This window comes from Typopeltis vanoorti, chromosome 5, assembly GCF_054136105.1.
Source record: "Typopeltis vanoorti isolate ZY-2024b chromosome 5, IOZ_Tvanoo_1.0, whole genome shotgun sequence".
In the NCBI taxonomy this organism is placed as follows: domain Eukaryota; kingdom Metazoa; phylum Arthropoda; class Arachnida; order Uropygi; family Thelyphonidae; genus Typopeltis; species Typopeltis vanoorti.
Window position 1 is genome coordinate 49266292 of NC_143553.1, and position 27722 is coordinate 49294013.

The 27722-nt window shown below is 34.2% G+C and overlaps 1 long non-coding RNA gene across 1 annotated transcript in view; it reads left to right on the plus strand.

Moving 5' to 3' along the window:
- The window catches only part of LOC150106390 (uncharacterized), a 47886-nt gene extending 27305 nt beyond the window's left edge, over positions 1–20581 (plus strand). Inside the window, exon 2 of the long non-coding RNA XR_016548357.1 lies at positions 19544–20581. This is a non-coding gene — a long non-coding RNA (uncharacterized LOC150106390). The remainder of the gene's footprint in view (positions 1–19543) is intronic.
- The last annotated feature ends 7141 nt before the right edge of the window (positions 20582–27722 follow it).

The window sequence follows — 27722 nt, forward strand, 5'->3', positions numbered from 1 at the left end:
TGTGCGAACATCCTCTTCCTAATGCAAACTGTAAGTCAAGAACTCCATTAACTCATGACGTTATACCCAATATGCATAATGGCTTTATTCACACTGAACCTAGCAAACTAGGCAATCACTATCTTATACTAATCAAGTCACAGTCCATTAAAAAATGCTATAAAATTTATCACCATGGCCCTTTTTCCAATACGAGAGATTTTCATCACATTTATATCTTCAGACATATATATTTATAATTGTGTATTCTTTTATTGATCATTAACTGTCGTACATTTTCGGCTAATTTTAAACTTGGCCTTGTGAAATAACCCTGCCTTCATTAATTTTTGTTTTTGTGAACGTACTTTTATATTGTTTTTTTTTCTTATTATTATTAAACTTTTTTTTTTCCTGTTTTTGCTGTCATTAAACTCGTTCCCAAAGGACAAACCAATTACACCATGTAAAATGTTTCGAACACTTTGAACTCTCTCTCTCTCTCTCTCTCTATTCTCGCTCGCCAACAACGCTTTTGAGGTTTAAAAAAAAAAAAAAAAAAAGCTCTTACGTAAATCGATCAGTTCTTTAACAACACTGACAAGAGCGTCGCAGTTAAACTGACGTAAGTGGGAAAATTTTGCAGCAAATCATTCTTAACTGGCAGATGTCGCCATTACGTCTCTTGAAAGATTAATAGAAGGTTAAAAAACAATATAAAAATCCATGCATATATTACAAAGTTAACATAAGTGTTCTAATCGAAATGAAAAGAGGGGAAAAAATCTTTAAGTATTCTTCATTGGCGTAATTATTTCAAGGAACCCGATTAGGAACAGGATGTTTTGCATGCTCTAGGCAATCAGTTCTTTTCATTAACAGAGAAGTAGATGCCTGCGTTATAGGGGGAGAGTCGTGTTATAGAGGAGATGCTAATAATTGGAAATTGCACTATAATAAGGGAATAAATACGTGCATGAGTTTCTCAAAAGAATGTGTTTAACTTTTGTTGTGTTCTTACTTCATTAACTGAGTAGTTAAATAGAATCAAAATTACCTTATTACTCTTTTTTTTTTCATCTCATAAAATCGACAAATATGTCAGAACGTATGCAGTTAAGGATGCAATGCATTGGCTCATAGCCTTTTGCTTCGTCTTAGTCTAAATTAAACTAAAATAATAATAATCAAAACTTAATAATACTTCATACAGCGCATCATTTCCTTAATTACAGTAGCAGTCGGATTAAGTGAAGTGTTACAATTGCATTTTATTCAACTATTGTCTCTCTGCTAATAAAGTATTTAACAAGGTATTTTTTTATTTTTAAATCAGGTTTAAAACCAACTTCGTGATACTGCAATGGATCGACTAATTGCTAATTAGCCCAAAAATTCTATTTTACAAATCAAACAGGTTAATATTTCAAATCACTTAAGATCCCCAATAATCAGGTGGTGATCGCACACCGGCAGGTGATCCTCATCATCTACCTATACGAAATGGATTCAAAACTTTCGAGTGGTTTTCAAACCAGAGGGCTGTCAGTTGAAAAAGCTGTCTGCTCGGCCAAAGAAGCCAGCAACAAGTAAGAAATAATACGAAACTCATGAAAGAAATAGAAGTAAGTTTCGTGTCCAAGTATAATGCTGCTTCTGACTTTTCTCGAACTTAGTATGAAATAAGAGCATTAAAATTTCTTGGTATTAAAATGTATTTTAATAATGAAAAAAGCAAAGTGTTCCTCATTATAAACATAATTCTCTTTCAGCTGCATACCATACCGAATAATTTAAATAGTTAAATTATAACGCATGTCCTATATAAACTAATAATGGCTATGATTTTAGTGAAGATCCCGAATTACCAAATTTCACCAAAATTCATGCAGCATAAAAGTGGTACTCTTATATGATCTGAGATAGACGGATCTATGAAGAGAAAAAATAATTTCTTAACAATGTCAGGAACCTTAAAAATAAATAAAGATAAAACACGCGAATGTCTTGCTTTAATGGAAAAGATAATTACCAATAATGCGAAGTTAACCTTCAATATGTTCTTCAGTTGACTGTCCTTCAGTTGCTCTTAAAAACATGAATAAAGCCAGCTGTTCAACAATGTAAAAAGATTAACGAAGTAATTTTTGAGGATTTTCAGTAATAGATTTAGCCGGTAGATATATTCTAGCACGTTTCTAAATAAAGCAGATTAAACAGCCAAGACGTATGCATTATACATTGGAAGTGAGCTTTTTTTCGCACCTTTTTTAAATAATTCGCATACTTATGATAAAATTTATATTGCTATTTTTCTATGTTTGTGTCCATTGATTGCTGGGTAGAGTAACAAATCAAAATAATTGAAACTGTATAAAATGGCTACGACTATACTTTATTTAAAGTCAAAATAATCCCCAGTTCATCAATAAATATTCCCGATTCCATTTTAAATTTAACTCTTCGGATTTTCTCAATTATTTCAAAAGTTCTCGTATTAGTTTTTTATCTTCAAATTATACAAAATTTCGAAACCTTAACACGCACCTAAAATATTTTGTGAGAACATGGTCACCAGATAATTAATCTTGACACTTTGAATGCCATAGTACTAACGAACTATATGTTTACAACCTTCCGCGTGTGGTACTGCAATAAAAAAGTATATGAGGGGAATTAAAAATAAATTGATGCATCAGAACTTTAAAATTATCTTTTATTTAAAAATTTTAAATTAAATCAAAAGGCTGTGTATTTATTCCTTATTTTGATCAGTACTTTAAGAAAACCTTTATTTTATTATTTCATTTTTTTTTAATGCTAGGTAGAAAGAATGGTATCAGTTACATCTGTTTTCACCTTCCTATCCCACGTTCCTATTATACAGTCCCTAATGCAGGGCTTCAGTTTTTTCTTCTCATCCTAGATCAAATTTAATTTCAGGATATTCTAGCCCTTAATTCATATCTCACCTAGGAATTTCCCTAATATAGATCTAAATTACTTGCATTAAGGCCACAGTAGCATGCTCATTACATGTTCATATGTTTATGTAGGATGAAATATCGGAAATTCCTGGAAGAAAAAATGCTTTCACTTCTGCAAGCGATCAGTTAAGTTATCTTCGGTTGAAACAACCATTTTATTTTGAAGAAATGCTCTTCATCTGGGTATTTTTTGAACCTCGGTCTTTTCAACCAAAAGGTAGCATAAGCGAGTTTCCAATCTGACTGTTATGGAGATGCTAAAATAGAGGCTACGTTCATGTGATTTCAAACCTGTCCAATTTTAAATCTTGGTTTTAATATTTCAGTATTTATATATTTATTTATTCGTATGGCATGAATAATAAAACATGCAGTACAATACACTGTCACTTTAAAAACATATAAAATGAAAAGTCAAAAGTCATTTTAAAAACCAATAAAATTAAATGGTTACAATCATATTGGTCAGGTAGTTCATAGCTTCGGGTGTAGCACTTAAAATATCCAATTTGTCTCCTGACTATGCTCTGAGATAACACTGAGTCACAATATGGTCCACAGTTTGTCTTTGAGCTCCACAATCACAATGCGGGAATGGTCGTTTACCCCATTAAAAAGCATGTCCGCACATACACCATGACAAGTTCGTATTCTATTAAGCTGAGTCCAGGATTTTCGTGGGAGGTGTGAGCAAGCATCAAAACTTTCTTGTAATTCTTTGAGAGAAAATTTTGTGAGGTCATCTGTCTGGCTCATCCACTGTTTGCCACTTTTTCTTCAGGTCAAAGTTAGATTGTAGTAGTAGTTGGGCTAATTGTAGTGGTGGATGTCTTGATCTCAATCGTCGTAGCACTTAAGTCTGGGAGATCTAAATGTATTGGTAGGGCAGTGTTCTCCAAGATTTTCTTATACTCCTGTAAGAGAGCCTTAGTCCTGCGCAGATTCGGTGGAACAATGTTGCTAAAACCTGAAAGCCAGTGTGTGGGCATTGATTTAATTGTGCCAGAAATCAGTCTCATTGTATTATTTAGTTGGCTATCAACAAGTTTAACATGTGTGCTATGTAGCCACACTGGTGAGCAATATTCGGCAACAGAGAATATTAGTTGTAATCCGCAGATTATCAACTGTTGCTTCCCATGTCGTGCCTATTAGTTTTTGTATTATGTTGTTAAGGGTTCTTAACTTAGCAGAAACGTTTGTTAGATGTTGCTTGTAAGAGAGCAACACCTAACTTGAGCGTGACCCTGCGGTCCAGGGTCACGCTCAAGTACTTTGGAAACTTATTGTGTCGTAGTAAACATCCTTCAAAGAAGATATGTAAAGTGACATCTGCCATGTGATTATTAAGGTGAAAGCTTGATACTTCTGTTTTGTCTGGATTGAGCTGGAGCCTCCATTTTTTGTAATATTCACCTATTGTTTTCAGGTCTTTTGTAAGTACGTCTTCAGCCTGACTCATGTTTTTGTGTCGAGTGGCAATTACAGTGTCATCAGCATAACAGAACTTGCGTGAAATGGTAGCAGGCAAGTGGAAGACCATTATTAAGTTTTCGTTGACGGGACATTTTATTTCCTAATATAATATTTCAGTAACTTGAAATGTAGACCAAGAAAAGTTTGAAATAAAAAAGAGCAATCCTTTTATTTGAAAAATTAGCAATTAGAGAGAATTTTCGCCTAATAAACAAACAACTTTGTTATTCTCTCTATTCATACAGTTTTTAAGATTATATGGATATAATGGGATTATTTTATAATTCTATGTCAGAAATTTTCCCAAATTTTCATTTAATTACCTGCTCCATTTAGTCCACAATTCATTGGTTTACCAGTTCAATTTTTCTTTTCACTGGCTAAGATCGTTTGTATTTAATACAAAGAATGTAAACAAACAAGCAAACTAAAAACTTTCTTACTCGAATAGCTGCAGAAAACACAATTTTGTCTCTTCCCCCTCCCACCTATCCATCAACAAACACGGGCAAACCATTACTGCACATTTCTGGGTAAAGATGGGTTGTCACCAGCATTGCCGAAAGGGGGGGGGAATTCCATTCATTCCGATAGGTGCATCGACCTGGTTTATCCGTTGAAGTCTCGCTACTGAATAACCTTTTAGAATATGCAAAGTACAGATTCAGTAAAGCCATCGAACTCGGTAATGCGGTGAAGAAGATAAAATGGACCAGCATGTTCTCAAAATGGACAACATGACAAAAATCACACGGGCTTAGAAGCATCTTTAGAAGCAAATGTATAGGACAGCGATGACAGCAAACACACATTCGATGAGATGAAAACTGCGGCTCAGAATACAAGCAAATGTTGACGTTGGAATGTAAGTGACACCATTGCCGACGGAAGAGCTTTAGGGAAATAAAAGCAATCAAGTTTAACCGGAGGGTGGGAAGGAAGGGGGCAATCGAGAACCCTTAGAATGGAAATTGAGTTTCCACACTGAAAATATTTCTATTCGAAAGGAGATACGAAATGCAGTCTTGAATTGGAAATACAAACAGCTTAGCTATTTGAAAGAGAAATCATGAAGTTACACCTAAAACGCGAAGTAAAATAAGGTAAAAACATTTTAAACCAAACGAGAATTTATTTCAGAAAACTAAATACAAATTAAAAAATAAAAGCAACAATAAAAATAATCACACCAATTCGATATTCTGCAGAATTTTCTTAAGTTATTTTAATTAAAATACTTAACTGTTTACTATGAAAATAAAATGCCCATTTGTCAAAATAAAAAGATACAATTTAGGACATGTTGTGTAACTGTTTACATTATTATTATATCACACCTCCAGGGAGTCCAAAAACTCATCGAGGGAGGGCATCAACTCTACGTCTCAATACTCCACCAACCTTCATCATCTAACACCAACGGCATCTACCGCCGACTACCACCACTAGTGCTCTCACAGACAATCACAAACATCCATGCCCACGGCGGGATTCGAACCCGGATATGCTAACCACTCGGCAATTATATCAATTAAAATTATCCAACTCAATCGAGAAAGAAAATCTATTAAACATTTGCTCTGTAATAACAGGAATTTGACAATGAAAGCTCGATTGCATACAAATTCTAATAGAGTATTAAGCTTTGGTCTTAAGTATCTATCAACCACAAATTCCTGTACTCAGTAACATACAATGCAAGAAGCAACTAAGTGCTTATGTTAACCGTTTAATTTTTTATCTAAATGATTTTGTGAAGGCTGATATAAATGAATTCATAGTTGAAGGAATAAACTGAAACTCGCATAGGTCCATGAATGACATTTGTCTTTTTGGTGAAGTCTTTGGAACTATATCGACTAGATTCAGAAGTAGCCACCAATAAAAGCAACAATGTTGAATCGGAAGACAAAGTTGTTCACTGCATGCACTTGTTCATGGTACCTGACATACTATCGAAGCATTTTTCCTTGAGATGGATTGGTCGAGAATCGTAACTAAGAAGTCCAAATCTCGGCACGTGATAATTCCTAGTAGTTGTAGTAGGGGGGAGGATCATGAAAGAGTACTTTGATAATACGGAAGCATCAATTACATCTGCTGCTGAGAGAGGGGTCACACAGGTATAATACGTTGTCGTAATATAAAATAATAATACAAATGTTTTTCTGGTATCCTATGCGAATAAAATGTCTCAGTTGTATAGGAACTTTTGGCCTATTCTACTATGTGAACCACGCACACACACACACACACACACATAGAATGAGTCACAGGCTAGTTGCTTCGATTTTTTCCAGAACACCAAAATATATTTATATATTTTTTTACAGTATTTCTTTTTCAATTTGGCATTCGAATATTTAGTTAAATACGAATTATTCAGAGCTCGCAACTTCACTCTACATTCTTCAGTCTATCAGAATTTCATAATTTCTATCAGAAATCCCAGAACATTGATTCCTGTTCCCCCCTCTGATGGCTCTCACCATTCTCATAATGGTTAATCTTTTCTATAAGCTACAACATAACCTAAATTTAGCTGGAAAACTACAGTATCTTGTTGTCGTATTTCGACCTCTTTTATCACGCCTCGTGTTCCTTTCCTTCTTATTTTTCCCTTGATGAAAACTTTAATTTATTTTCTCTGTCGGCCAGGATTTCATTCCATCGCCTGCTTCTAAAGTTATGTAGATCCACGGGCGTTAATCTATCGCAGCGCTGCCCTTGGGAGTTCGCCTTAAGTCCTCCATTAGCCATCGTGGTAAAAGCCCTTTTCCTGTATGCGTAAGCCTGTTAGTGTTCTGATACTTCTTTAATGGCTTTGCCTCTACCAGTACAAGGTAAGTTGTTGCCACTTTCTCAGTAGCTGCTTGGAAAAATAGATGGAGGTTAATTTCCAAGAAGCTCAAGAAAGGAAGGTATATGAGCTCTATGTTAACGACAGAAGGTTATAAGCCAGTCAACTAAACAAAACGCAACACAAATATAATGCATTGGAGCCATTTAGTTGTGCTAAGTTACAAGTGGTTATGAGTGTTTGTGAAAAATAATTGCGTGAATTGCAATATTCGGTGCATTGGTAACAATAATTTTAAGAATGAAAATATCGCTCAAAGGAAAAATAGTCTTACTATATAATAAAGGTATGTTCATGCAAAAGCGCATAAACAAAAATATTAAGTAAGTAAGCAATGATTTGACTCGATACTTCTCTAGTAGCTTCTTCTCATGTCTAAAAGTTTAAAAAAAATAGGAAAAAGAACTCACTACTCCTCCAGTATTATAAAAATATATGGTAGCAATAAAGTTTGGAGTAGTGGTGTCATGCAGGGATGTGTACCTTCATCATATTTATTTAACCTTCTCATTCGTTCGCATTTAATCTCAAACATGAGATTAAATGCGAACGAACAAAATTTACATCATCCGAAATATGCAGGTGATGTAGTATTATTTACAGATAATAAAGAAAACTTCAAGTATATAACTGAAGCCTATAAAACAGCATTGACTAAAACAATGACTCTACATATAACAAGGAGAATTGAACTTAGAAGTGGAAGGAGACTAGAACTGATTTTAAAAAAATAATTATTTACGCATGTTAATGGCAGATAGCTAAATTATCTCCTTCTTCTTCTCCCGTCTACGTGTTAGGTCTACTCGCCTGTTACAGAACTATTTTAAGCCCTTCTAAGTCGTATACCCGTCCAGAGAATAAGGTGACAAGCTCTGTGCCTCCCGGTATATTCTGCCTGTGTTCACGGAGCCGGTTTGCTTGCTTGCGGGAGGAAAACCCCCCAGATTAACTGGGGAGAAAAAACCCTGCTGTCCACGCCCAAGACCAGTTAACTTAGCTATGTCTAAGAAAGCTCCTTAAGTTCCTCAGTCGAAGACGGAAATCGAACCCAGGACATTCCTTTCCGAGACATATGGTTGCGAAGCACATGGCCACTCCAGGGGGGAGTGTCAAACTGGCGGCTCCCCAAAGCAGTTTCTTGCAGCCCACAACGCCTCAAGGAAAGATGAAAATAAAAGATGGTTGCTTTTTATAATAAAACAGAAATACCGTATTTACTCGAATATAACTCGCCCTTGCGTATCACTCGCACCCCTGATTTCACTTTATGGAAAAAAAAAAGTAAAACGTTTTACATATACATCGCACACGAAAAGAAAGTTTAACCACTTTCAAGTCGGAGCGATAACTCGCTCCCCGCAGTAAACAACATGCCCTCCCCAACTGCCACTATATTGCAGATGCAAGGAAAACAAGTAGTTTTATTGTACCACTGAATAAAATACAGAGACATTTGCTGTCTGTGTAATATATTTCTCAACATGTGTAATATATTTCTTTAGTGCAATTACAGACAACTGGGATAAACAGGCACTAACTAATGAATCACGTGTCTCCTCCCACATTAACCATGCTGTTTAGACTCAAGCAAAAAACCATATGTTCAACCGGCAAACTCAGTATCTAACTAAAAACTATTGTTTTTAGTTAGATGTGTGTGAGTGTGCCCACTAACTCAAACGCAAAGCAACAATAAAATTAATTTCGGTTTAATTTGGTTTAAATGCCATCTATTGTAAATATTAATAAAAAAATTCAGATAACCCTTTTATTCCTGTAATATAAATATAATAAAAATAATCTTTATTTTTTTAGTTTTCATAATCATTATACCATTATTTTATATGTCTAGTAATAACTTAGAATAAATAAAATTTTTGTTATTAATTTTCCAATTTATTTATACTCATTCTTTCACTTCCCTTCGATTCTAATTACTGCAGGTTTTTTTAGTCGAAAATATTTTGAGGCCCACTTGAGATACACTTTTATAGCAAATGGCCAGCGGTCCAAATGAGTTTGATACTCCTGCACTAGGCTAACCGCGCGGAAGCTAAATTATGAGGGAACTATTAAATACACAAGAAATCTAGGGAGGTCTCCCATGACCAAACTTACAAATATATTGAAAAATACACGTCTCTCCACAGAACTCAAAATCAAAAGCATAGAGCTCCATGATACTCCCCACAATCCTCCATGGGGCAGAACTTGGGCTATCAAATAGAAAGAAGAATAAAGATTGACAGGCTTTGAAAACAAGGTGTTTGAGGAAAATAAATAAAGCAGCATAGGATGAAATGAAACAAATCAGGAGATCAGAAAAGCATTGCACTCACTACCATATTCCAATAATAGCAAAAAAAAAAAAAGTTGCATTGGTATGTCCATGGGTACAGAATGCCTACCGAAAAATATCTGCAGGTAAGACCAAGAACGAAATGGAAAGAAAACATCAAAAATATAAGTTGTTTGAACTCTTACAGAAATTAAAATAACTTGGCTGCAGATAGATTGGATTGAAAAGCTGTTGTTCATGACAGCCTCAGCCTACCCCCATATATATATAACGATAAGTGTTTTTATGTCACGTTTGAAACGTTTTGAAACTCAGGGGCTACCTTGAGTGTCGAGTCATCAGAATTCAAGGAGAACCGGCCTACCAGTCCAGAACTCTGGGGTGGGGGGGGGCCTAGGAGCCAGGGGGACCCCCTTTCGAGTCTTCAAAATTCGAGTCATCAGAATTCAAGGAGAACCGGCCTACCAGTCCGGAACACGGGGGAATTGGGAGCGGGAGAGAGAGAGAGAGATCAAATTATAAAAATGTGGAAAAAAAACACCATAAAACAAGATGTCCAGTGTTGACCAGAAGAATTGTTATCAATACAGTGCTGTATGCAGATGATCAGATTAAAGATAATGAAGATGAACTAGAAAAATCATTTTGTGAATTAAATAAGATAAGCTAAAGATTTCATAAAATAAAACAAAAATCACGATATTTAAAGACAGAATCTTATTAGATCAAAAATAATCATAGAAGATAAAATAATAAAACAAGTGACACAGTTTAATTAATCAGATTGAATAATTACATATCTAAAAATCTAAAAGACAGTAGATGAAAAACAAATAATAAATTTCAGAAAATATGTTGTAACAATTTAAGGATATTAAAAAAAAAAAAAAAAAAGAATCCAAAAACCTAACTTAAATTTCATAAAGTAACGATCACTCCCACTCTATTATTTGGTTGAGAAACTGTTAAAAAGAAAATTCAAAATATAATTTGGCAGTAGAAATGAGATTTTTTAAGAACAATTAAAGGATGTACAGACATTAGATACAAGATAGCTAGGTGTTTATAGTTTAAATGAAAAGATCAAGGAATATATACAGAAATGGAAAGAGTAGCCAATAATCTTTCCATCCTTTATCATTGAAGTGGATAAATATAGACCAAAGGAGGGAAAAAAAGATGGGAAGATCATTAGCAAAACGGAAGGACCAATGAAGTCGGAAGAGACAAACGCCTAATTCTTGGTGAGGAGGAGAAGAGGATGCTTTATTCATTTTGTTGGAAAGACATGGGTTCGAATCCAGTGTTTGAATTACAAGACTTTTCAAGTAACGGCAAATTAGCTGGTCCAGACGCGGCAGAATTTTTCCTTCTTGAAACTCGATCTTTTTTTCACCCAACAAATAGACAAACTAGCTATAAGAACACACGAAATTTCCAGACAAAATACTGACAGATTAACAACCTTATTATATTAAATTAAACTTGGGAAAGTCAAAGGCACTTGTAAGTAGCAGTAAGGATAACAGTTCTTAAACAAGGTAACAGCAAATCTCACGGGAAAATGCACGGTTCGTAGTGGGGGGGGGACTTAATAAGTGAATAAAGTATTTGCATCAATAGTTCCTTCATATGATCACGATATACGATGACTTCACAAGGCCATCGTATATGGCTGTACTATCATCTCCAGTTAGTAAAAGCGTACGGAGCAAGCATCACATTACGGAAACAGATTTGAGTTTGGTTTAATGAGAAACTGAAGGACAAATGTCCAAATTGAGTAGCGACCAAGGGCAAACATGTCCCTGACAAAGCTGAGACGCAATTAGTTGAGAGGTTCTTCAAATGGGCTCTTCGCCTTACAGTCCTGATCTGATTTCGCACCCAGCGATTTCCAGTTCCTTGGACAATCGAAGGAATACTTGAATGGAAAGCGATATTCATCCGATAATGATGTGTGCATGTTGTTCTTTTTCATCTTCCCCTTATGTGCTAGGTCAATGTCTTGTCACGGACAAGTAACTTGACTTCATAGAAATCTGATGCTGTTTATGGATAGAGCGATTCACTGGCCAAAAGTTGAAAATCCCTGAAGTTTTTGGTCTGCTAGACGGAATTCAACCTCAGGTCTTTCCAACAGAAGGGCGCCATCATTACCGACTAGGCTGCTGGGAGTAAGTAATGTTGTTCTTTCATAATTAAAAACGTTTCCCACAGATTTCATCTCTCCTAGGATAGATGCCCGAGCCATGCGGACAAATGCATATACATCTTTAGCAACTATGCGAAAAATCGGATGTGCACCAAAGTTAGCTTTTGTGTCATTACATGCATTTACGTCCGAATCAAGTCCTTTACATAAGAAAGATTCCTTACTTATTGTTTTTAAACACTTAAATACATTATTAACTAGCCTTTTAATCTTGAATCAGTAGTGGATTTGTCCATTACTTCTGCTGCATATGAATAGGAATGCTGTCGATTAAATTTTTTAAAAGAATAATATGAATGCATTGCATAATATATCCAATAACCTTAAAAACAAGATAGGTGAAACTAAGGGAACACGGAGCTTTGCTTTCAACACACACACACACACACACACACACACACACACACACACACACACACACACACACACACACACACACACACACACACACACACACACACACATAAAGTTTCTTTGCCGAAGTAATCTGACTACACATTGCAAATCGCTTCAAAATATGATGTTGAAATTCTACAATGATAACCACGTGATTTTTGCGCTTTCAACACACTTTCTTCTTAAATAAATTTATAAATGTAAATGATGATTTACTTGTATTAATGTGGTTTCGAAGTGAGATTTAGTCAAAGACAGGATTTTTTATTCTAGGTAAATGTTCAATTGGTGGATTTGTTGCTATCAGCAGACTAGTGACAGAAGTTAAAATAATATAGAGACAAACAGAAAGAGAGAGAGAGAGAGAGAGAGAGAGAGAGAGAGAATATATACAGTCTATGTCATTGCCGAAAAATAAGCAACATTTTGATCAATAGTTGTTAATTGAATTCTTTGGCACAGGCTGCACTGAGCTGTGGAAAACACTTTACTTGCTTCTCTCTCTCTCTCTCTCTCTCTCTACATTGCTTTCTGTAGCGTATAACTGAAGACAGAACTCTTTTTATTATGTTTCCCACTAGCGTTAGTCACAAGAGCCTGTCTTCTTCTTAAAAGGTTCAATGCGTTTCTCTGGAGATTTCACCAGTTTACTAAAGCGAAAGTTGCGTCACGAGATCGTCCGCTGTACAAAACGCATGTGAAAAAAAAAAAAAAAAATAAATAAATAATAAAAATTACTTTTAGAAATCCTTCCAGAAATGATTCCAAGAAGGTCAACATTTATTAGAATGTTTATCAACGCATAAAAATAAAAGAATGTTCCCATAGAGAATATATTGCTGTCTATCTAAGAAATCTTTTGTTTTCCTGCTTCTGCTCTTTGCGTGCAACTCGAGCTTCATAAAGAAGCATAAGCCCGTACTCTCAAGCCAAGTTTAGAATTGCTGGCATGTGAATTTAATTTTGGATTTTAAGCTAGTGTTATTAAATCTGAGAATCCTTAATGAATAAGTTACTCAACTTTAATACATAAATAGCGTGTGTATTACAATTACCAAGAAAAATGCAAAAATGATGTATAGAAAAACGTGTAATGAACCCCAAAACGTAACTCTTCATCTTATACATACAAAAGAACCAACATTTGACTAATTGATTAAAATTATCGTAATACTGCAAAAAGAAATCTAATTCGTTATGAATTAGAACATATATGAAAAATTATAACGGAATCGTATCAGCCGCGGACAAGCTCCCAGCAACACTAAGATTAATATAACTAGGGATGTGCCCCTCCTCCTCCTCCTCGGTATCAGATAAACAGACAGAGCTCGATTGCTATAGAGCAGTGTTTCTCAAAGTGTGGTACACGGACCCCCGGGGGTCCGCGAAAGGTCTTCAGGGGGGGGGGGTCCGTGGCAATTTTTGGCTATGCATCATTAACGCATGGAATAAAATTTAAGTTTGAGATCGTAAAACGTTCCTATCGTATCACTGAATAAGGTACAGAGACATCAGCGGGCTGTGTAATATGTTTCTCAACAAACAGTGTAATCAGAGACAACTGGGTAAAAACGGCACTAACGCAAGACCACCCCTTCCCACATAAAATGCTGTATAGTAGACAATCAAAACCATATGGTGCACCGGCAACATATGGTTTTGTTTGAGTGAATGTGTTAAAACTAAGAAATATATAGTGAATGTGTTTCAGATATTATATAAGGAATTTGGTTGAAGAGAATTAGCATTCCAACTGAACTGTCGGCTTGCCTTTGTCAATTAGTAGCGCGATCTTTTGTTAATACCGCACCAATCATATGAACGTCTTCATAGTTGCTTTATCTCTACTGGCCTACCATTGCTGTCTGTTTCGAGTTCTGCTTTCACTAGCCATTTGTTGAAGGACTGTTCGTTAAATACGGTAATTTTTTTTTAGCTTTCAAATTCTTAAGTACGGATCACTGGTTAAAGACTGGATTTTTAAAATGCGCAAAAGAGAGGAACATAGTAGACACAAGTAGCTGTCAGCAACAAGAAAATGTTGATATTGTATCTAGATCAAGTGAAATTGATAAGTGTGCGTCGTCTGACATCTCTAAAGAACCAACTAGGAAGAAGATGAGAAAGCTTCGTAACTACGATATAAATTACTTGAAATGTGGATTTTCATGGACGGGAAATGAAGAGGAACCTACTCCATTATGTGTAATTTGCGGTGAAACTTTAAAAAATGAAAGCATGAAACCATGTAATTTAAATCGCCATTTTGAATCGAAACATAATGAATGCAAGGACAAACCTGTCGATTTTTTTCAAAATAAACTCAAAAATTTAAAAGAATCTCAAAAAGTGATGTCGATCGTGTCAGGAGGTGAAAACATGAAGGCTTTAGAAGCTTCATATCGTGTGTCGCTATTAATAGCAAAAAGTGGTGCAGCGGAAACAATTGGTGAAACTTTGGTCAAGCCTGCAGCAAAAATAATAGCGGAAATTATAATCGGAGATAATGCAAAAAGATCTTTTGATTGGATTTGCCTTTCAAATAGTAATTCATCGAAGAATCACTGAAATGGCTGAAAATATAAAACAAACATTGTTATCCGATATACGTAAGATTCGTTATTATGCGTTACAGGTAGATGAATCCACCGACATTACAAATTTTGCAAATCTTCTAGTGTTCGTTAGGTACGAAAAAAAAATCAAAAAATTCATGACGACCTTTTATATTGCCAACCCTTGCCAGAACATACAACAGGAGAAGAAATATTCAGCAGTATAAATAACTTTATGCATCAAAACAAGCTTGATTGGAAAAGTTATGTTGGAATAAGCACGGACGGAGCAAAATCCGTGGTCGGATCTAAAAAAGGGTTTGTTTCAAGGATTCAAGCTGTTGCACTAAATGCAAAGTCGACACACTGTTGCATACATAGGGAGGCTTTGGCTACACATATGATGTCTACAGACCCAAAAAAAGTTCTTGATGAAGCTGTAAAATTCATAAATTATATTAAAGGCCGTCCTCTAAACGCCAGACTTTTCTCTGAACTTGCAAAGAAATGGGAAGCAACTATACACAACTTCTTTTCCATACCGATGTTCATTGCCTTTCTCGTGGAAAAGTCCTTACTCGTTTATTTGAACTTCGAAATGAACTACAAGTTTTTCTTGATGAAAAGTTTGAATTGAAAAAGCATTTACATAACAGTCTTAATTTATCTTTACAAGGCAAGGAAATTTTTATATTTCATGTCCAAGATAAAAGTGAACGCCACGTTGGCAAAAATTAAGTTATGGAAAAACAGGTTGGTAATGGAGAATTTGACGCGTTTCCATCGCTTCATGAATTGCTCTCAAGTTCAAATGAACAAATTGATGATGATGTGAAAATTACTATCATGCAGCATTTAAAAAAGCTTACAAATGAATCTAGAAGGTATTTCCCTGAATTGGATATTAATATTGAGTGAATAAGATACCCTTTCAATAAAAACAAATTTATTTGTTTTTATTGAAAGGTTATGTTGGGTCTATCGTCGATAGAAGAAGAAGAAGAACTTTTAGAACTAGCTTCTGATGGTTTCCTAAAAAATAAATACAGTGAGAATACGTTATCATCATTTTGGCTACAAATACAGAATGAATTTCCTGAATTAACAGATAAAGCTCTAAGGTTCATTTTTCTATTTCCAAGTTCATATCTGTATGAAGTTGGATTTTCTGCCCTTGTAGATATTAAGACGAAGAAGAGGAATCCCATTATAGATGTCGAACCGCATCTGAGATTGAAATTAACAACTATAGAGCCAAATTTTGCTGAAATTTTATCTCACCAAGCAATTTCACTCCTCTCATTGATGATAAATTATTTCAAGTAAGTAAAACTTTATAGTATCTTTATAAAGTTTATTCTATTAAAAATAAATCATATTTTTTGTTTACATGAACATATAAATTCAAATAAAATTGATATTTAATTTTTTAATATTTTAAATGAATTTATTAATTTTAATTAATTAATTCGTTTTAATGAATGAATTAATTTAATTTTTTAATTAATTAATTAGGGGGTACTTGGTAATAATGAAAATTTAAGAAGGGGTCCGCGGATATCTGAAGTTTGAGAAACACTGCTATAGAGGTATCCAAGTCTTTCCCTTTCCTTCTGAGTCTCTTAGGCAATTTCCTCCCTCATTCGCCCCTGTCGGCAACTTTAGTGTCTCGGAAAATAGACTTTCTTCATTTAAGTTGCCAAGTGTACATCACTTAAACATAAAGTTCGTTTCTGAAAACAATCTTTCAGTTTCTAAATAAATTAGTGTTAACATAACTACGAAGAGCCATTTCGCCTTTATGGCCGTATTAATGCCATGTTTCCCAACATTATACTTCTACCATTGATTGAATTAGGGCGAACTATGTCATGGCAATCTCTCTCCTACATCTTAATTAAAAGCTATAAAAGTCACAAACATCGAGTTATGTGTTCAGATTTTATGATTTTATTGATTAATAGCATTTGCAAGGAATTTAGGTAAACAACATTTATATTTATTTAAGAAATTTCGAAATGTTGCATCTCGAAATAAGCCTATCACTGTACATTGACAAGTTCTCTTCGTATTTCGGTTTATCATGACTGGTTAGAACTGGGACTTGAATAGAATTATTAATGTAACAATAAAAATTGTATAAATAATTATAGATGAATCAACAAATACACTCTCTGCTGCTGATTTAGCATGGTACAATATGATAATCTGCATAGCGATGGCCACGCAATATAATGCTAATACTATGTATATAAAGCAATGCATCGAAAAACTGGCCCCTTCTTCACACTAAATATTAATTTAAAATTTTAATTATATTATTCAGAAATATGATTCGCCTTATACTTACAGTATAGTATTATTTGAAACACGCCAATATGTATGTTAATTTTAGAATGTATAAACTGGTTATTATTTGTATTAAAAATAATTAAAATAATTTAAAAAAAAAACGAACGTAGCTATATTTGCATTGTAGCTAAGTTATTCTCTACGATTCTCGAGGGAGTAAAATTCACAATTTACTAAAGCTCCCCGCATTAACGAACTACAAGTCATCCTTAAGTTACTCAACATTATTTTTCGAATTTTCAGACTCTTCGTTCCGTCAGAGCGCCATATATAACACAATAAACTGCCGGCCTCCGAAAACAACAAGTAATTTATGAACGAGCTCTAAGAATGTATCTTTTTAAAGAATCTTGTCATCTTCGGGAGATTTACTGGCAATTAACGGACAGACTGTGGCTTTGCGGTAAAACGCGAGTTTAGACGGCGTGACTTAACAGACTCAAAGTAACAGACTCGAGGGTCAACCGAATGCTCAGATGGCAATAAATCAATTTTTTTTAATAATAAATAAATTAAAGCTACTCCGAAATTATCCCTATTTCCACTCATGAGTAAAGCTGTTTCAGGATTAGTTAATTGTTAGGGCCAGCTGTTGATATTAGAATTATAAGAATAGCGTGGACACAGACAGGCTGCCTTCCTTCTGGTCAGTTGATCAAACGCTTGAAATTCCAACCAATAGTAAATTGTGTGGGATTTCAAATTAATCCCGAGAGATTAAAAAAGAAACATGGTAAGTTATAAGCATAAACTTCGATTTCCACAATTTTAAGATATTTACAGACTGTACTGCCTTTTCTTTTGTTCAATGTAACTACAGAATCATAATATTATCTCTCGTATGACAGTTCAAGCTTGTTGGAGTTGTATCCCCGACACCTTTTCATTCGTAAACACTGGGAAAATTATAATTAAATGAAAACCCATGCTAATTAGTTTGATGACAGAGAAATGCGATAATCTAATAACGCCACAATGTTTCAATTTCTGGAAGAAACTTTGACATTAATTGGATAAATTTATTACTAATTACACGAAGAATTATCAAAGCAAACTACGGGCCGATACGAAAGCGAACGCTAGCTAGAATTTGATATTCAAGACGTCAATATTTTCTTACAAATTAAAAATGCCTTGCAGAAGTATTTCTTTTGCATTTTTTATTCTGTTTACAGCACTTCCTCTCTAAATAAATAAATTCCATGCATTTTTAATTGTATAATCATGTTTCCAAGGCTTCATCGCATAGAAGGCCACACTTTTACTTTGAACGATCGGAATGCTACCTTCCGTTGTGTATTCTTTGCTGTGCAAATATTGCATTAATCATTAATGAAGACGTATTAGTTTTTATGTGTGCTGAAGAGGTTTAAGTTTATTAACAGAGTACTTTCATTTGCTTAAGGTCAGTGACAAATCTAGAAAGCAGAGATTAATTGTGAATTTATAGCTAAATGACAAAAACATAATCGCTTTATACAAGGTGGTCCAGTCGACCGACTGTACTGTGGAGGCGTCGAAATTATTCCGAAGCATTATTATTGCTTGGAAAAGATATCGAGTCGTTAAATTAATAATAATAATATAGGAAAGCCTGAAAAACTACTTAACATAATTATGAGCCACCTATTTTTCATTGTCATGTAATTTAACATTTAAGTAGTTTTTCAAAATGTGCTAAAAAAAGCCTCGCGATAAATATTTATAACATAAGCTGGGAGTCGGTCTCACACCGGACGATGAAATTCATCTCTTTGTCTTCACACCCACGGTCTCCATACCCACGGTGGGATTCCAACCGCACCCTATTGGTTGGAGAGCGAGTACGTTAAACAGTCGGCAAACAAATTTGAAATAAAATTTAAAATTTTATAAATTATTTTTGCTCTATTATTTTATTAGTGATGCCTATTTTAGTTCCGACGGGATTTGGCTACAAACTGGCGTCAATTTTTCATTAACGTCTATTGTTATTATTATTATTTGGAGTCAAAGCTCATGGAAGACTCTGTATACTGGCCTGGGTTATTTTCTGTATTTGATATCACCTACAAACAATAATGTATTTTATTATTACAAAATATCAGTTATGTTTTGATTATTTACAGAATTCTATTCTAGGATTTTATTAATATATTAAATAATGTTGACAGTAGGGAATACGTCTTATATCTTATTCATATATTGTTTTCGGGATATTTGTTATGTTTATATTTTTGTTTCATTTTCTTCATATCTCATTAATTGCAATAAAATATTACGTACATTTTTTTATGTAGTAAGTCAAACAATATTATGTCGTTTTCGTTTATAACTTTTATGAATATTGTAAGACCGTGCTCATCTTTTATTATGCCGTCATACATCATTTAACTTGTATATATATATATATTTTTTTCTTTTTTTTTAATTAATTAGATGGTTTGGACGGCTCCAGAAAATGCCCTCTCAGAGATTACCAATAGCCTTAAATGGATTCATTGGAAGAAGATGATCAAGAGGCAGACTAAAAAGAACTTGGCTACAGTCTCTGAAGGAAAGATCACAATTATCGAGCTTCAGAGAGAAAGAGAGAGAGAGAGAGAGATGACAGAAATGGCCAGAGATAGAGCCAGATGGCAAAATGTCGGATGAGAAAGAAAAAGAATTATATAGGAAGAACTGTTTTCGCTTTAATTAATTTATGAATCTAAATCATATTTAATTACCTTCTATTAATTACGTAATTATTTATTTTCATGGTTTCTTTGAGTTCTATACTTGTTTATACAAAAATTGCCATTTCGTCTTCATGTAAGATTTTATCTAAAACTCAAAGGAAGGTGCAGAATTACGTAAAGAAATGGTGGAAAATGAAAAACATGATTGAACAGGCTTCGTAGAACATTAGAGGCATAGTGGCAAATAAGGATATTCTTCAGGAAAAAGATGATGATTCTTTACCTTTTCCGTTTGAGGTCTATAAACTTCTATTCTGTCCCATTTAAATTTACGTGAGACTTGATAATAATAATAATGTGTTCAAACCAACAAAAACAAGGCAAATGAGTCATTTTTATGCATTTAAAGTGATAGCGAACATTTAATCTGTTACCAACTAGCTTACACATCGAAAATATTTTGTACAGTGTGATTTTTTTACGGTTTGTTTATTTTTAGTGGCATTATTGGCTGGAAGATGAAAACAACGTTCTTTATAGTGCCATTCCAGGTTTTGACATTTACGATGTCGAGATTGTAAATATTGTCATTATAAAGCAGGACATGGAGAGACCATATTACTGAAACGTAGATATATGAATCTAAGAGCTTCATAGGATAATATAATAAGCACTAGGCAGAAATCCAAAATGTTCGTCCGTGAATTGGACGTCTCCTCTCTAATTAATTCCATAATATTTTACTACATGTATACAAATACATTGTCAATAAACTAGTTTATTTCTGATTTCCTCATATTTGCAAAATTACTTTTTTCTGTTTTTTTTTAATTCCTTAAAGTAGCAAGATTCAAAGAATTAAATCAAATTCTTAAACCATCACTTCAACACACATTCACATGATTTTATCCATAAAGATTTTAAACATAAAGAGAATTTTAATTTGTTGAAAAGATTTTTAATTTTTTCGAGAATAAAACACTCAGACTACTACTGATAGAAGTAGAAAGAAACACGGACAAGAAAAAGAGGCGGAGAATAAAGTCATTACTGAGAAATTGTCGATTCTTTTATACCAACGCCGCCCCCAAAGGAGGGGGGGGAGCAGAAGTGGTCTTCAAAGAGAGAGCACTGTGATTAGTCCCGCCGAAGGTACTCACACAAACATGAAGAAAGGAGTCAGGTGTATACAAAGTCATCCGTTATATCAGTCTAGTTGGCAAGATTCCAATGTTTACCATCTTCAAGGGCATGAGAAGGAAGTTTACCTGTGTGACTTCTCATGGTCTCCTCTATGTGTCGTGCACTTGTGACACATTCCTCTCCAAGAAACTATTTTCCCACCTCTTTCTTTATGTGTTTACATACTTGAAAGTTTGCAGGTTCAAGTTGGAGGGTTTTGAAATTAAACTATTTGAGATTAAAACTAAAAAAAGCCATTTGAAGTTAAATATACCTAACTAGAAAATATTTACATTATTCTCAGAGATTTTCCTATTTTCTTTTATTTCGCAGATGCTTGTAAAATTTCTTTTTTAGTTTATCGCCTTTTTCTAATTGGTATATGTGTAATATATATTCATAAAATATAAAGCAGGAAAATGAGTCGTATTTTAACTGTTTCAAAGAAAAGTTCGACTATTAAAAAATAAAATAAAAGCACTGTATCAATCACGAGTTTGTTTGTCTGCAGTACATTTCATGCACCTCGAGATTGCACTTTCATTGTAGCAAATAGAATTTCTCATACCTGGCGCATGCTTCTTGTTGTTTTGTACTCTAGATCATTTACCGAATTGCTATTCTCTAATAAATCAGAAAGTCAATCGCAAAAGTGTATATTTATTAAGTGTTCTGCATTTTTTCTTCTCTTTGCATGTTTGTTTACTGAACTAAATATTCCTTCAAAAGCTGCAGTCTGAGACAAAATGAAGGTTTATTCAAAAGACAAGGTGACAGCACATAGCAACTGAAACCATCGCTTGCGGGGGAAGACAAATGCACAAAGTGATGTGTCATAGATGCATAAATGCCAGAAGAATTTCATTCACATAAAAGTGCTTGTAACTTTACTTTTATTTTAGCGTAAATAATGCAGACCGTATTGATGTACTGGATTCTTTGGGAGATGTTCTTTCAATGTAAATCTTGTCCATCAAATAAAACGATGAGTGTCTATAGAACGGTTTATTAAACCTGGCACATAGTGAAATTTTAATTTTCAATTTGAAAGCAAAATATTTTTTTTTTATCACTTCCATATGTAATCCCCATTATGACATTCCTTTGCCCTAATGGGTAGTGAGTGACCTTCAGTTTGAATTCTGAGATTAATAAAGTCCTAACTCATGTGTAAACCAACTATTTCCACCACTTGCTCCATCTCTCCCCCTACTTGATGTGTCAGGTTATTCTATCATTTGTCTAAAAAAGAGAGAACCTATTTGTCCTTGAGAAACTCGTAAGATGCGGCGGTTGAACGCCCCTTCTGTTTTGCCTTCCAGGAGACTTCCATACTGACGTTCACAAACAGACACAGCTTGTGAGTGCTGTTGCTGGGAAATAGAGTGTGACGCTACGAGAGAGAGGGACTGCAGTAACTTCCCCGACAACAGATGGCCCGCATACCACACTTAGTGAGTCACAGACCGTGAACGAAGGAGAAAGTGCGTGATTGGTCGAACCAAAACAATTCACAACGTCATTTGCCGAGTTACATACACGATAACGTGAGGGTTTGACCGATGACCTCTGTCTTTGATATTCAGCACGTACCTTTCCTTCTTTTATGCTCCGTTAAGGAGATACAGAAGAGGTGAAACGGGGAGTAAAAGATGAAAGAAATTTTCTTTAGTCGAATATTTTCAAATATGAATAAAATAGATTTGTTCAATACGAATTGCCACATCAATATGACATTTCAAAATAGAAAGAATGCAGAGCTGGGCATTCGCTGACTGAAATAAATCACATTCTATCATTTCCATTCCAATGGGAGATACAAAAGGAACCATATCCCATTGTAACCGTAAAGTTTTTAGATAAGAATGCAATTAAATCGATCTTTAGTTAAAGAGACTTTAACTAAAGATCTTATTTCGTAAATTTTTTAATAAAAGTTAATAAAAATAATTTAAAAATTATCATTCGGGCTTATACGTAGGTGACAGGAAACTTACCAGAAATCACATAGTTAGCATACAAAAATCCATTTGCAAAGTAGATTAGTGCGTAATGTAGAGTTGCCATACTCGATACGGTGTGGTTATGGAGAAGATCCCGCGATGAGTCCTGGGATTCCGTGGAAGCTCTTTATAATAATCATAATAGAGATGATGATATTTATGTAAATAATTCCGATTTTAATTTGAAAAACATAATGAGATGCAATGTTTATCATATAACGATTAAACATTCATGTGTATCAAAAACCATAATCTGCATGTATTGCTTATGAATCGCTGTATGAATGACAAACAAACAAATAAACCCAGGTGATAATTTTAGTTTACGAAATAAGTTTGTTTCAGTGACTCCAGTTACTGTTCAGACTGCCTCATATCCGTGAAGGTTTAAATATAATCGACAGAAAGTCTGCTTAGAACAGCTTGTACTTCCTGAATATTTAATCCAGTCTCACAAAGAAAATGTACTAGATATTCCGACTTAAGTAATAAAGTACTGCGTTGTTATTAAATACTTCATATCTATTAGCGTAATATTTCGCAGAGTTCTGGAAGCATAATACAGAGCTGTTGTTGCATTCAACCCCCCCCCGCCCCTTTATGTATCCAATAAAGTCTCAACTATTTTTTACAGTCATGCTGTAAGATATGAAAGAGTATTGTACTCAATGCATAAATGGAAAAAAAAAAAAATTCCAATACTATCAGAATAAATTATCAACAGGAGGTCTACTTTTGAACTAACAGGAATATAATATATTTTATAATTAATAGCATTTTGTAGTGGGTTTACGTTGGCGTGTTGATTCTGTAATAGTCATACCCACGAAAGGCTACAAAGCTATATGTTTTAGCACTATGGATAAGCTAAGAGTTGGATAATCTGAGAACTCCGTTCTTGAGACCAAATATGGAAATTTTCAGGCCTCCAATAAGCAAAGTGATAGTCTCACCGTGTACAATGAAAATCATCTGCAAACTAAAGACATTCACAAACATCTATGCCATAATAGAATTCGAACCTACAGTGGCGACTTCACTCGGTCAACAGTATATATAATACCATTAACTTGAGAGTCGCTAATATCACAAATCAAATGAAGAGAACCGAAAAGTAGAAACTGTGTTGTTTAATAGTGGAACCTTAAAAGTGAACTAATAAAAAAACATATACGGGCCTTTTAACGATTTTGTATTCTGTTAAGTCAGTATTATGTCTTTCTAGGGTTGCACATGCTCTCCATGACACAGAGTTAAAATCACTCTTTTTTTATTTACGTTTTAAGAAAACGCTGAATATATTCATAGATCTTTTAATTTCAAACAGAATATAGTATGCCATTTATCAAAACAACCTGTAGAATTTTTCTACTAATTCAGTGTCCTGGTGTGAGAGTGTCCAACTTGGAAATATCTTGAAAAAGTTCAAGGTTTGGTCTTCAGAGAAGAGTTTTCGGATTATTCTAGTCATTAGCTCACCTATAATACTAAATATAGAATAGATTTAACAACTTTCAAAACAGTATACGGTCATATGTAGTGGACAGTTCAGTTTTTTTTGGATAAAAATCTGAAATTTTATTGTTGCAAATCAGTCTAGGATCCTACAAAGTTGTCAGACATGTTATATAACAAGACCGGCTTAGTTACCTCAGCTTAATACTAAAAACAAGAATCCGGGAAACTGTAGAGAAAAAATTACATTCATCTATCATGGAATAAACTTCATTTTTTTTTTTTTTATTTATTTTGAGATTTATATTACTTTACTTGGGTTAAGAAATCTGGTCAACGACCTAGTTTCAAGTATCTTTTTTGTTATTTATGTATTAAGATGCAAGTGTGATGAAATACAAGAACCATATAAGTTATACTCAACAACAATCTAGAGCAGGAGATTTTACAAATATTTTACAAACTCAGGATTCGAATCCATGACTGGCTTTTATTGACTAAGCTTCCGAGTTAAACTTCTGTTTTCACACCTCTAAAAGTATTGATTCTGTCAGCTCAGACTTATATGAATCTTCGCTTAGTAAAACGTTAAAACAAGTATCAACCAATTTCAAATTCAACGAAGCATTAAAGAGGGAAAAAAAATAATTGAACTTTTGTTTGAGTACTGTTATAAAATGAGAAAAATTCAAACAACATTTTTAGTACTGTAAACAGCGTTTGCTATTTCAAATATTCGCACTGGTTTTTCTAAAATAAAATAAAATAAAAGATAATCATTTATCTTAGCACAAAGTGGAAAAAATGGTTCAGTGGTAAACAGCGAAGTTTCTAACTACCAAATGGTGAAAAGATAAAATATTGGATAATATCAATGACATATGTTTCGTATTGTTGTGTTCCTTTTGACCATTACTGGTCATAAAGTCCCAGTAAATCATATTTCTCTTTTTTTTTACTTGTAGTTTCGTTTAGGTGCTGTCCCTGTTCAGACGTTCTTCACGTGATGTACAAGTCCTCGTGGACGACATCTCTCCATTTATACCTGTCTGACGCTACCGTGTTAGTTGTGTCACAGGTCAGCTGCAGGCTTACCATGATATTATCTCAGCACTTAAATCCCATCTTTGCTATGAGGTCGTTTATCTTCTCCGTTCCTTAGACCGTCACGTTTGTACATAGTCACCATCTATTTCCTGGAGAATGTTTAAGCCTCTGATCATCGATCTTCAGCGCCTGGTTTGCTAGATTTCCTTTATTTTATTTATTTTTTTTTTGATAATGCCAAGATGGCTATGGTAGCATGAAAGAAATCTATTCCCAGGGATAATTTCAAGATTTTCATTAATCAAACAACGCTAAAATTATTAAGCTGAAATATTTCCTTTCAACAAATCTTAGAAAATGGTGGTCATGTTAGAGAGGCGTTATTTATTTGATGAAGAAACTTAGTCTATGTCTGAGGTACTAGAGTCGAAAATTTATCAGAAGGAAGGAAACGGCTGTTTTTGAGTAATTTTTACCACAACAGAAGAAAATTATGCTTCGCAGTCTCCCATCAAACGTTATCTTATACTTAACCGAGTTCAGAGACTGATAGTATGTCTCCATTGATTTTTTTTTTTTTTCATTTTCTTTTCAATGTGAAGGATTAAAGTCGGTGCCTGAAAGTGCGCAAGAAAATCAATAAAAATTCGATTATGGATGCTTTAGATATGGAATTTATTTCAGAAACGTTCTGGCTTTCATTAACATAATATCCTGTAGTTTAATAACTGTCATCAGTATGAAAGGAAACGCGAGTGTAGCTTGTAGATAGTGTGAGCATTATTTATGGCGGCATGAACAGATTTTTGTTGTTGTTATTTCAGTAAAACAACGAAATGTGACAAATTCAAAAGTTTCTAAACATTAATAATGCCAAAATAGCAAATAAGTTTTAAACAGTAGATGAGTGTGACGTGCAAAATAATTTTTAAAAAAGTTGAAGAGCGCTTTCATTGCTTAGGCAGGAATGACGATAAGCTTCGGCTCAATAATACGATGACAACAAATCCCTTTGGTTAGAAATTGGACGATTCCAATCCCATCTAGGACATGAAGAACTTTTATAAGCAGTTTCCTTCAATTACTTAGTTGGTCAAGCTTTTCCAGAAGATGGCAACATTTTCCCTCAAACAAAATGAGCAAACCGGCTAGAAGACACGCAGCAAATAACCATAATACAATGGCCACGTTTTTAAACGAAGAAGTGGATGCATCAACAATTCCCTGCCTATCTGTAAGTGCAAAAGAACTGGTGTCTTCAGTAATATGTCCGTACCTCTTTATGTCACATTGGCGGAAACTCACTACCCCCTACCCCACTGTGAAATCAGAATTACTCATGTCCGTTTCTTAACTGACATGCTTTCTAAGTTTCTTTTTCTGTTTCCCTAGAGGGGGGGCGTATATATTTCCGAAAGAAAAGGCAATTTATCTTTCAACGGAAAACATTCCCTTAGAGAATCTTTCAATGTCTTAGAATGGAGTAGAATAAGTTAAGCACGTCCCATCTATCACGTTGATTTCTCAGGATAGGAATAGTTTTAAAAAAAAAAAAAAAAGAAAGAAAGAAATGATGTACGTCATACCACCAATTCACTTGTTTACAATGGCTCAACGCCAACTTCGATCACGTCTGCGCACTGTCCCTGAAAATCAGTCAAAGGCAATCGTCTGATTAGAAAGAACGAATGTTGTATTATTCATTAGGAATAGAGGGAGAAAAATGGAAAGGAAAAGGAATTATGGAGAACATTTTAAAAGTAAAATAATTTGAGATATTATTTCAATTTTGTATTCGCTTCAGGAAAGACTTCCAAAGAAATTTAATATATTATTAACAGAAGAGCACGTGTAGAGTCTACACCATTACATTTAGCTATTGCAATGGTGTTGACGTTGGAAGAAAAGACTTTTATTGTTGAGCGTTATTTTCGTTCATACGGAGTTGGTAGAGGAAATGGTCCAAGCCTACGACATGTTTGTGAGCAGTTTTTTCGTCGTTTCGGTAAGCGTGTCCCCAAGTAGTAGTATCATTATTGCTTTAATCGAGAAGTATTCAGCAGATGTCCTTTTCGCTACGAAACCTGTCTTGAAAGACTGGGATGATGTTTGAACAATTCTCATATTATTTTCAAATAATTTACGTTAATAAATAATATAGTAATACTTACATTAGCTAGTGGACCAGTTATATGCCTGTAATAACAGATAATTTAAATCCGCATTGCTGAGAATATATTATTATTTTAC